Source organism: Sarcophilus harrisii, chromosome 3, assembly GCF_902635505.1.
Source record: "Sarcophilus harrisii chromosome 3, mSarHar1.11, whole genome shotgun sequence".
Taxonomy (NCBI): domain Eukaryota; kingdom Metazoa; phylum Chordata; class Mammalia; order Dasyuromorphia; family Dasyuridae; genus Sarcophilus; species Sarcophilus harrisii.
Genome location: NC_045428.1, coordinates 597,497,058 through 597,508,186, shown reverse-complemented (window position 1 = coordinate 597,508,186; position 11,129 = coordinate 597,497,058). Strand labels below are relative to the sequence as shown.

Here is an 11,129-nt window from a genome sequence, read left to right as displayed (position 1 = left end):
TCCCTCCCTCAGTGTAAATTGTTTTTTTTTTTCAACATCCTGTTCCAATCTATAACAAAAATAATTTCTAAAACATAAGAGGAATATTTAATACACATTTCCAGAAGGAGAGTTTAAAATAATCTGAAAGAAGCAAAATAGGGTGGGATCCCAATTAAAGGATACCAAAAAAATTCTAGACTTGATGTTTCTTATGATGAAGATGATTATTACAAATAATGTCTCTTCTAGTTTCTAAGTCATATGACTCTTTGATCCTGTTGTGTACTTACTTGATCTCTTTGTCTTCTTAAAGATATCTACTCTTAGGAGAATAAATAGAACGTTGGGCAAGGAAATATCTAGGAAAACAAGAATCTTGCAATCATTTCTTTTTCCAGAGGGAGAAGAAACGATGGAGAACATGGGAATCAGAGCTGATAAGCACAAATGGGTTGATAGCTGGGAAACATGCAGCCAAGAAAGCTGATGTGGGAATCAACCACTCGTCATATTTATCAGAAATAAAGAGATAAAATGACAAAATAGAATTGACTGAGTAGAAGGAAACATAGGTGCTCACCAACACTAAAATGGTGTAGGTGGCTTTAGTCTCAGGAGACCTTCTTGACAAATGGCTGGAGCTGTGAATATGCTGGACTTGTTGATGGTGTCTTTGCAGGACAAGCATCAGATAGCTATTGGCTATGACCATAAATCCCACACACAGGAAATCAGGAATAGAGAACAAAATTACAAATAGTGAGACTCTGAATGATGCTGAAGCGAATTGTGAACAGAATCCATTATTCCATTCCCTCATGTTGTTACTTCTGTTTGTATGCTTCTGAATAATTACAAATGTATAGACATTTATTAGAATGTGTAGGATCCAGCAGAAAAGGCAGAAGGAGGCAATGTAATTTGAAGCATGAGCTTTGAGTTTTGACCAAATGGAAAAGGTGAAGGGACTGATGGTGATAATCTGAAAACCACTCAGAAAGCAAGTGATAGTGAGAGAAACATTACGGGCAACTCGGTGGAGGAAATGAATCAGTTTACACCAAATGTGATCCAGGAAATTTTTCAGCCCCAAACCAACCATTGTCTGAGGGACTCCCTTGGAAATAAGCACGATGGAATTGGCCATGGCCAAGTGGAAAAAAGGGAGTCTATGGATCTCAGTTTGTTGCCATTAAAGAAAGTGATGGTATAAAGACAAAGGAGAAAGAAGTTCCTCAGATACCTGCTCCTATCTGGATGAAAAGACAATACCTAGAACTAAATCAAGAAAAATAATTTTTTCACTTATTGAAGTAGAAATGCTCTCAGAGGAAGAGACAGATGCAAGGAAGATAAAAAGGAAGGAAGGAAATAAGAAGGAAAGGAGAGAGGAAGGAGGATAAGGAGGAAGGGAGAAAAGAGGGAAGGAAGGAGACAAGGAAGGAGGGAAAGAAAGAAGGGAGGAGGGAGAGAAGAAGGAAGGATGGAAAGAAGGGTCAGAGAGAGGCAAAGAGGAAAAGAGAAAGGGAGAAACAGAGGGAAGGAGGGAAAAAGGGAAGAAAGAAACAATGAAAAAAGAAACAAAAATAAAGAGAAAAAATAAAAAAGGAAGGAAGGAAGAATGTGGAAAGAAAGAGGGAAAGAGGGAGGGAAAAGGAAGAAAGGAAGGAGTTTTATAACATTATTCTAGAAGACAATTTTCTATTGATAAATTAAGACAAATCATAATCAACTTGATTGTATTTCCTAATTTTCCTTTGCTACTGAACACTGGGTAGATACTTACATATTAAAAAGTCACATAGGCAAAGCATCAATATTTATCTACACAAAAAGGAAGAGAGGAAAACATAGAAACAAGGTAAAGGAAAGAGAGGAGGGAGAGAGAAAGACAGATGACAAAGCAAGATAGACACACACAGTGACAGAGACAAAGAGAGAATGATATACAGAGAGAGACAGAGAGACAGAGATATGGGTATATGGGAGGGTACAGAAGGAAAATTGTTATATAAAATAATACAATGAGATATTTCAAGTTATTAAACACTCGAAACACAGAATCATAATTTGAAAATTCACATTTAACAGATTATACTTGAGTCAAAATAGAGTCATGATAGTTTTAATGCCATCGATTTCTATGGAAGGAAAAAGAGTGCCCATCTATCTCTATCTGTTTCTCTGTTGGTTTGTCTGTTCTTTTGTCTCTCTCACTTTATCTCTGTTTTTCTGACTCTTTCTGTATGTATATGTGTCTCTGTCTCTGTCCTTTTGTTTCTCCTTGTTTCTCTTTCTGTGTCTATCTTTGTCTTTCTATCTACATCTAGACACACAGACATACACACACACAAAACAGAATTAGGAAGAGAGATACAATTATGTCATAAGAAATAGTTGAAACATTCATCTGAAGAATTCTCATTCTTTCCACCCTTTGCATTTGGATGATCAGAGTACAAATAAAGGAATCCTGTCAATTTATAAATTCACAATACAAACAGAAATTACTGATACCTGATAATCCAGATGAAACAGAAACAAATAAAGAAAAAATAATTTTAATCCTTTTGTGCTCACTAGAAACTAAAGGTAGAAAAACTTTTAATGAGATCCTCAATTCCCATATTCAGGAGCTAATATGTAATTCACAAAAAATAAAACAAATCATAAACAGAAAAAATAAACGAACAAAACTAAAACAAGCATAGGTAACAAGGTACAGAGAGACAATTGCTTCAAATAAATGATCTCTCTAAATGAGCAATTCACCACTATGGTTGGCCATATTCATTTAAAAAATCCTATAATTAAATAATCCTGTAAATTTTACCTAATTCAAATGGTCCTTTGTATTTTTATTGCTACATGACATTATCCATGTCATTCCTAAATCAGCTCTTTCACTCTCAAATCAAATTCACTTGCATGCCATGGCAACAATCCATGATGTCATGGATCTTAGAGAAAAAAAGGACAAACAAAAACAAACTACATATTACGGGAGGAAAAAAAGATTAAAACTATAGATAATTCTAATTGACATATCCAGACAGGCTATAAAATGTTTCACCATAAATTCCAAAGTACACTCAGGAGTTGGCTTCCTTTCCATTGCTCATGATTTAGTTTTTCTTCAGACTAAGTAGAATCTCCCTCAAATAAAAAGGTTGCGTTAACCTTATCTAGTTGATGTAGGTTGCAACCAATGAGGCTGAATAAGACCTCAACAAAAGTCCATGTCCTTTCTAACAGTCCAGTGTCTTGATGGACCATTGGGTGGGATGTAGTTAAAAAGAGAAAAAAATTAAGTAAACACTCTGGAGGCTAAGCTCTTCTCTGAGACAAGCAGAAAGTAGCATTGATCATTTCTACTTTTTGATTTTGTTCAGGCCTTTTGTTATCCTAAGTAAGCCTTTAGTATACTTGGGTGGGGTTGAATATCTTGTTCATATTCTTGCTTTAACAAACCCCTAGAAACCTAATCTGATGGACTCCTAGTTCCTTCATTAAAAAGAATTTATGTGTGCCCCAATCCCCTGCTAACTTCTTTAGGAAATTAGCCAATTTAATTGAGTTGAGGGTTCATTAGGAACCATCTGATTTATGACAGCAAATTCATTAGGATATAATTAGGATGCTGTTTCCACCCTTATTAATGCTGAATTCTATCAGGGAGCTTAGCCAAAGTCTTTCCCTTTGTTATTGAATAAAACTGTCCTTTGGAACTTAAGCCAGGCAATAGAATGATAATTAAATCTTTGCCTGTCTATAAATTCTTTTGAGAAATCTGATGACACCAACTGAAAACCCAATATATTTTGTGGATCAAACCACTTCTTCCCATTATTTGATGAATAGCATGAGAGATTGCTGAAACCCCTATATGTTCAGGGTTTCAATATTTTTACACTAAGTACTCATCAGAACCACCATTACAGGGACATTAAAAGAAGAAAAAATAATAAATTCCAATAGAAAATCCATGCCTACACTTTCTCCCCAAAACCTGCAAGGAGTTCTTCCTATAAAAAAATCACTGTTCTCACCTAATGATTTAGGAAGATTTCTATAACTTTGTTATTCATTTTGATGGCATGGTCTTAAATTTCATGAAGAACAATTATGCAAGTAAAGAGATTTTGAGAAGAAATTAAAGTACTCCAAAGGACAAAAAGATTTGAATTGAAGCAAAAAGAAATTTGTCTGGGATAAGAAATCTTACTTAGGTGATCCAGCTCTGATGTGCTGGTTATATTTTCATCCTTATGTGGATTCAGCAGAATTGCAGTCATCTCATCTCTCAGTTGTTGGGGAAATTAATCTTGAAAGCAGGAGAAACTAGCTGGATCTATTAGCTGCAAGTCAATAATTTCAGAGATTAGGTTAAAAAAAAGAAAACAAACTTATTTGAAAATATCTTAAGATACCACTCACGGGAAAGGGAATGTCCAATTTAAGCATTTGTTTTTTCTTTAGGTAGAAAATCATCCCTAGTCTCTCTAATCCTTTATTGAAAAGTTACATATCTAATAAGCAGTATTCTGCATTTTTTCGCAGTCTAGTAGCAGTAGTATCAGCAATAGCAGTTGATGGAGCTCCTTAGTTCCATGGACAAGCACAAATGGTGGGTAGAACATTTGGTGAAATGCATACTGAGATTAAGAAGCCAGAGCCCTCTCTCTGCTCTTATATCAGATAGTAGTCTCTGAATAGACTCAGTGTCAGAGAAGTGAGAGGGATCTTATGGGAAGTCAATCAGTGGGTGACCCAGACTGCAATTCCACACTTATGGACAACATGGAATTGTAATTATGAAAATTTGCCAGCTTACAAGTATTGATAAGAGGAAGTTTGTTAAGCTTGTTGGGGTTCAAAGGAGACTCCAAAAAAGTTAGGGTCCCAGACTGATGTAGTAAGGTGTCTCAAAAGAATTTGCAACCTGAGACCCATCTTTACCACCACAAGTGATAAAATTTATTATAATTGTAATGCCAATTAAAGTGGGCTAAGTTCCAAAAGAATTTAGCAAAAAAACAGGAACAAGATCAATTTATAGGAAAAAGTTAGGGATCAGGTGTTTCATGTCCCTGATATGATAATTTTATGGTTTAGAAATAAAAATGAAGAGTGGTCTTATAGAGGAAATTGAGAAGTGGTCTGGTATGTACGTCATCATTGAATTCTATGGCTTAGAAGTGGAGTTGAGGAGTGATCTGCTATGTACCTCATTTCTGTCACAGAAATTTTATTTATTATTGACCAACAAATTGTTATCTGACAGCCAGCATTGTTTGTGGAACAACAGCACTCCCAAGGACAGTGGCTTTAGGATTAAGGCCAGGTAGATTTAGGGTTATTGATACATCCTTTGTAGGAGATACACCACATCATTTTTTCCTTCAAGCTGTTGGGACTCGTATTAATTTGATGCCGAGGGATAAAGGTGTCACATTTTGAGGTTGCTTGAGGCTGATAAATGGTGTATAACTGACTTTAAAAAACAAACAAACTGGGACACTAATACATTGTTGGTGGAGCTGTGAACTGATCCAACCATTCTGGAGAGCAACTATGCTCAAAGGATTTTAAAAGTATGCATATGCTTTGATCTAGTAGTGTCTCTGATCCCAAAGAAATCACAAAAAGAGAAAAGGACCCACATGTGCAAAAATGTTTGTAGTAGCCTTTATTGTAGTGGCAAAGAACTGGAAATTGAGTGGATGCTCCTCAGTTGAGAATGATTGAATAAGTTATGGTATACGAATGTTATGGAATAGTATTATTTTGTAAGAAATGACCACCAGGATGATTTCAGGGAGGCCTGGGGAGACTTACACCAACTGATGCTGAGTGAAGTGAATAGAGATAAGAAAATATTGTCTACAGCAACAAGATTATATGATGATCAGTTCTGATAGATGTGGCTCTTTTCAACAGAGAGGTGACTCAGACCATTTCCAATGATCTTGGGATGGACAGAGGCATCTGCACTCAGAGAGTACTGTGTGTGCATTGTATTTTTACTTATTTTGGTTGCTGTTTCTTTTTTTGTTTCCTTTACCACTTATTTCGTTTTGATTTAATTTTACTTGTGAAACATGATAACTGTGGAAACATGTATAGAAGAATTGGACAAGTTTAAGATATATTAGATTACTTGTTATCAAAAGGAGGCATTAGGAAGAAGGGAGGAAGAAAAAAAAATTAGAACATAAGGTTTTCCAAGGGCGAATGTTGAAAACTAGCTAAGCATGTGTTTTGCAAATAAGAATCTTTTACAAATTAAAATAAAATTAGAATTAGTTGGAATTCTAAAAAGGATGACAAAAATTTAGATTTCTAAATAAATAGAGGAAAATTGAGTAAGTAATCAAAAAAGATTAAATGATTATAATATAAACTAAAAGATTTCAGAGTTCTGCCTTTACTGGTATTTTAAAATATTTAGTTTTTTATTTGTCAATTGATAATTGAATTACTTCAATATTATTGTAAAATTTGCTAACTTCTGCACAGAAACTTAATTGTAATTGAGTCAATAATAATTTCGACATTTTTAGGTCTCTTTTGGCAAACAGAAATAGAAACAAATAAGGAGAGAAGGAAGGCTAGAAGAAAGACAGGAATGGAATGAAGGAATGGAAGAAAAGAGGAATGAAAGAAAAGGAAGAAGGAGGGAAGAAAAAAGATATTTTTAGAGCCAGAGAAAGATGCAAGAAAGAAACAAGTAAGGAATGAGGGAAAAAGAAATAGGGAAGAAGGGATAAAGAGAGGAAGGAATGAAGGAGTTTTCCAAAATTATTCTAGGAGACAATTTTCTATTGATAAATTAAGACAAATCATGATCAACTTGATTGCATTTCTTGAACTTTCCTTTGGTAGTGAGCAGAGGGTAGATACTTAAATACTAAGAAGTCATGTAGGCAAAGCCCCACTATTTACCCATACAGAGAGGAAGTGAGGAAAAGATAGAAACAGAGACAATGAAAAGAAAGAGGACAGAGAAAGAGAGAAGAGAGAGGTAAAGAGTGATCTGGGAATAAGTTTGTCTACAGAAGGATAATTGCTTTATAAAAATACACTAAGATATTTCAGGTTTTGAACCATTGTCTCAACACAGAATTATAATTTGAAAATTCACATTTAACTAATACTAAGTCGAAAGAGTCACGATAGTTTTAATGTCATAAATTTCTACAGAAGGGGAAAGAGTGCCCTGCTGTGTCTCTGCTTGCTTCCTTCTGTCAATTTTTACTTATTTTTTATTCTGCCTCTTTCTCTGTATATCTCTGTCTTCTCTCTCTGTATTTGTATATCCATTTCTGCCCCTTTATTTCTCTATGACTCTCTTTCCTTCTGGCTCTCTCCATATCTCTCTATCTATACAGATGTTGCTGACAGCTTATAATCTATATGAAGTGAAAATGAATAAAAAATGAAAAGAAACAAAAAGAAACAGCCTTGATACCTTATGTGCCCACTAGAAACTAAAGGCAGAAACTTTTAATGTGATCCTCAGTTCTCATGTCCAGGGCTAATATGCAATACACACAAAACCAAAACAAATCATAAACGTTAAACACACAAAAACAATAGAAAGTGTGAGGGAAAAATATTAATAACAAATAATTTGAAAAAGATTCAGAGTTTTCCCTTTGTGAGGAATGAATAGAGGTTTAGTTTCCACAGAGTCATGAAAATTGAGTTAGAGAAATACAGAGAAATGAAACTTAAATTAGAAAATTGAAACCTAAGAAATGGAGAATAGATTCCTAGAATGTGGAACAAGAAAATAAAAATTAAAAGGAAAATGTAATTAAAGCAGGGAATCAGACTTAGAAATGATTGATTGTAAGTAGAAAACACTTACACCTGGGGGTGTAGCTATATTTCTGTGATCAAAGGAGGAGACTTAAACTCACATAGGGAATTATCATCTTCAGGGAGGATAGCACTCAGCTAATAGGGAATCAGGAGAAGAGCTGAACTATATCCAATGAAACTGAGCATTAAGGGAGGAGTGATGATGGAATCAGGTAGAGATTTATACTCACATGGAGGGAATACTCACTCCTGATAGATTCTGACCTCTGGTACTCAGGCAATTGGGCATCGAGAGAAGGGATTGTATTTTGATATAAAAAGGATAGGTATTGATTGCAAGTGGTCCTATTTCATAGGACACCCATCTGCAGTTGTGTAATTAAAGACTTTTAAATTTACCTTTCCTAAGTCCAAATAGAATTGTTTCTCACACCTTCTTCAAAGTCATTAAAAGTTCAGATTTTCTTCTTATAATGACATTATATTAACTCTCAGCATAACCTTACAAGGAATTTAAATTAGGCAAGCTCATACTATTCTGCTCATGCTTGGGGAAGTCCTTTTGAACTTAGAGCCTAAAGCTACAAATAGTATGATGTAGATGTCCTTTCCTATCCAAAAGATACTCATTCCATCATTTTAATATAATCCACCTCCAATCACATTAACCAATTAGATTTGATTGTTATTTAATGGTCTGTGGAGAGCCACAGATAGTGGGGAACTCTGGGTGAGTTCCCTTCAGCCCAGAGGAAAGCTGCTGACAATGTCTGATTCGGCTCCCCATCTCCCCTAAGGACTGTTGGCCTTCCTGAGAAGTCAGGGGGTGGTGACAACCAGTGTTGTGATTAAAGCAGAGTAATATCAAGTGGTAAAAAATATCAAGTGCACACAATAGCATGTGATCCCACATGCCCAGTATATAGTTAGTATATGTGCAGTGTACTATGGTTTTGTAAGGGTCTTAGGGTATATAAGTCTGAGAGAATTTGGAATAAATGGACTCCAAATTTGACCATCTATGTGAGTCCCGCCTCTTCATTCCTCTTCTAAGACAAAAGATTTGGGCTGGTACTGAGATACTCCAGAGAGCTAGTCTGACACAACAATGATCCATGGTCCATGTATTTTTCTGAAGAGTATATAAAACATGTCTGTTCACCAAATAATCATCCTATTACTAGTAACCTGCTGGCCTTATTAATAAATGAAAAATTACCCAGAAACTTTTCGACCTTTTAAATGTCACAAAAGGTAGGATAAACAATAGATGAAAAAGGAGAGCATTAACAGGAGAAAGATAAAGATTTCAGATGTTTCTTAAAGCACGAAGGCCAGAGGCAATAAACATCAATCAGAGCAACTTAGAAGAGGCATAAATTGAAAGGAGAAATGGGAGAGAAAGAAAGAAGGAAGAGGAGACAAGGAGCAGGGAATAGAGGCAGAAGAACAAGAAGTTTCATTTTGACCAAAAAGACAAAATTCCATAATCTATAGAAGATAGAAGTAGCAACTATAAATACCCAAAATGCCAGAGAAGTAACGTAAGGAGAGTGGGGTTTAGAAAATGCTCCTCACAATATGTGCTAATGAAACATCTAGGTTATTCTCAAGCCAGGGACAACAGTTATGGACAGTTGAAAAATCACCTGTTAGGGATGATGAGGTCATGGAGTAGGGGAGAAAATATCAATAAAAACAGGGATGCAGTATGATTCCAAGGAAAAATTCCAAAACTTGTTTCATAGACTTTCAGGGTCTTCCTTATTCCCTGAAGATAGGAATTCAACAACACTCTAACTCCAATTTTCTCCTGAAAAAAATTCTGCTTCTAAGTCCCTAGATATAAAACTGAGATAGAAGAAGAAACTCACCTGATTGTTCTGTGCTTCTAGACTGGAGGAAAGGGCTGAACCTATCAGATTGGGTCACTTTGTACTTGGTGTGCATATGGAACGGCACAGGCAGATCCCAGTTATAAGGACTACATTATCTGAGTCCATGTCTCTAGAGGTGTGATTATCATGTCATAGGCAGCACCAGTGACATTACTCTGCCAAGGGAAAAAGGAGATGTCAAAAAAAGTAAACTTTGCCTCAGCTGAAAATGCCTTCAAGAATTCCCACTGATTGAGAATTCTCCATCTTCAATTACTAATGAATGATGACAAGGGTCATTAGCTAAACTCCAAGAGGAGAGGAACTTTCTTGGGCTTCAGGAAGGCAGATATGTAGCTGTTAAAGAAGCTGTCACAGACAAAGAAAGGAGAATTAATACTTTAATGTGGTAATTAGTAATGAATATATAACAACAATATAAATAGTGAAAAATGTAAAATAAATCTACATTTAACATTTAATATTTCCTAAATAAGGAATGGGTTAAAGAAAAAGAGCAATAGAAACTATATAATATCATATATAAGTGAACATATAGATTAGATAGAACAAACAGAAAAATGGCAAAGATAAAAAATAACATTTATGAGTGTAGTCATATGTTAGATATGTTATACAAAAGTAGGAGCATTCATACATTTTTCATAGTTACAAATTAGTAATAATTATAATAAGATTAGCTATAATAAAACAGCTAGCATTTATATAGAGAATATGTTTCAGAAAGATGATAATCAAATAATATAATTGATAACTGGTAGATTATATTGTAATATTATCTCCTTGGATTCTAAAAACCACATCAAAATATAAAAAAAAAAAACCTCTCATTATTCTCATTTTAGAGTTGAGGAAAGTGAATCAAACTCAGGATAAGTAATTTAGTCAAAGACATAGAGTTGGAATGATTCAGACCCAGAAGGTTTTCCCTCTTGAAGGACTTTGATCAAACTGGCTATTGAGGCCTAAGCAAATATCTGCAGCCTAGAACTATGATCTTTATACCACTTGAAAAGAAGAGAAAACGATGCAGAAGTGAATTTTGGTGAAAGTCCATGTCATGTCCATTGATCTGCCATTGAAGTGCAGCTTTACTTCCAATAGCATTGAAGTGGAAAAGGCATGCTAAGTAATTTCAGGGTCAGCAAAGCATCAGTTCCTGAAGTTTTTCCAAACTTTCTTTTGGATTTTTGTGTGCTAGACCATGGAATAACTGAAATTACTTAATCTTTGGAGAATAATTTCTGTTTTATAGAGATTTGAGAGATCGTGAAGATCAGACAAAATATGTAGACTAAAAACTTGTTAAAATGGAAAACTTTTGAGCATTTCTGAGGAAAAGACCATATCTTTGTAGATTTTTGGAAAAAAATACAATATGCCACAGACACCTATGAATATAAGTTGATTTATGCTATTAAC

The 11,129-nt window shown here is 34.9% G+C and overlaps 1 pseudogene; it reads right to left on the bottom strand.

Annotated features, from left to right (window-relative positions):
* Window positions 1-364: 364 nt before the first annotated feature.
* On the bottom strand, window positions 365-2,917 carry LOC116422678 (annotated as a pseudogene).
* Between the last annotated feature and the right edge of the window lie 8,212 nt (window positions 2,918-11,129).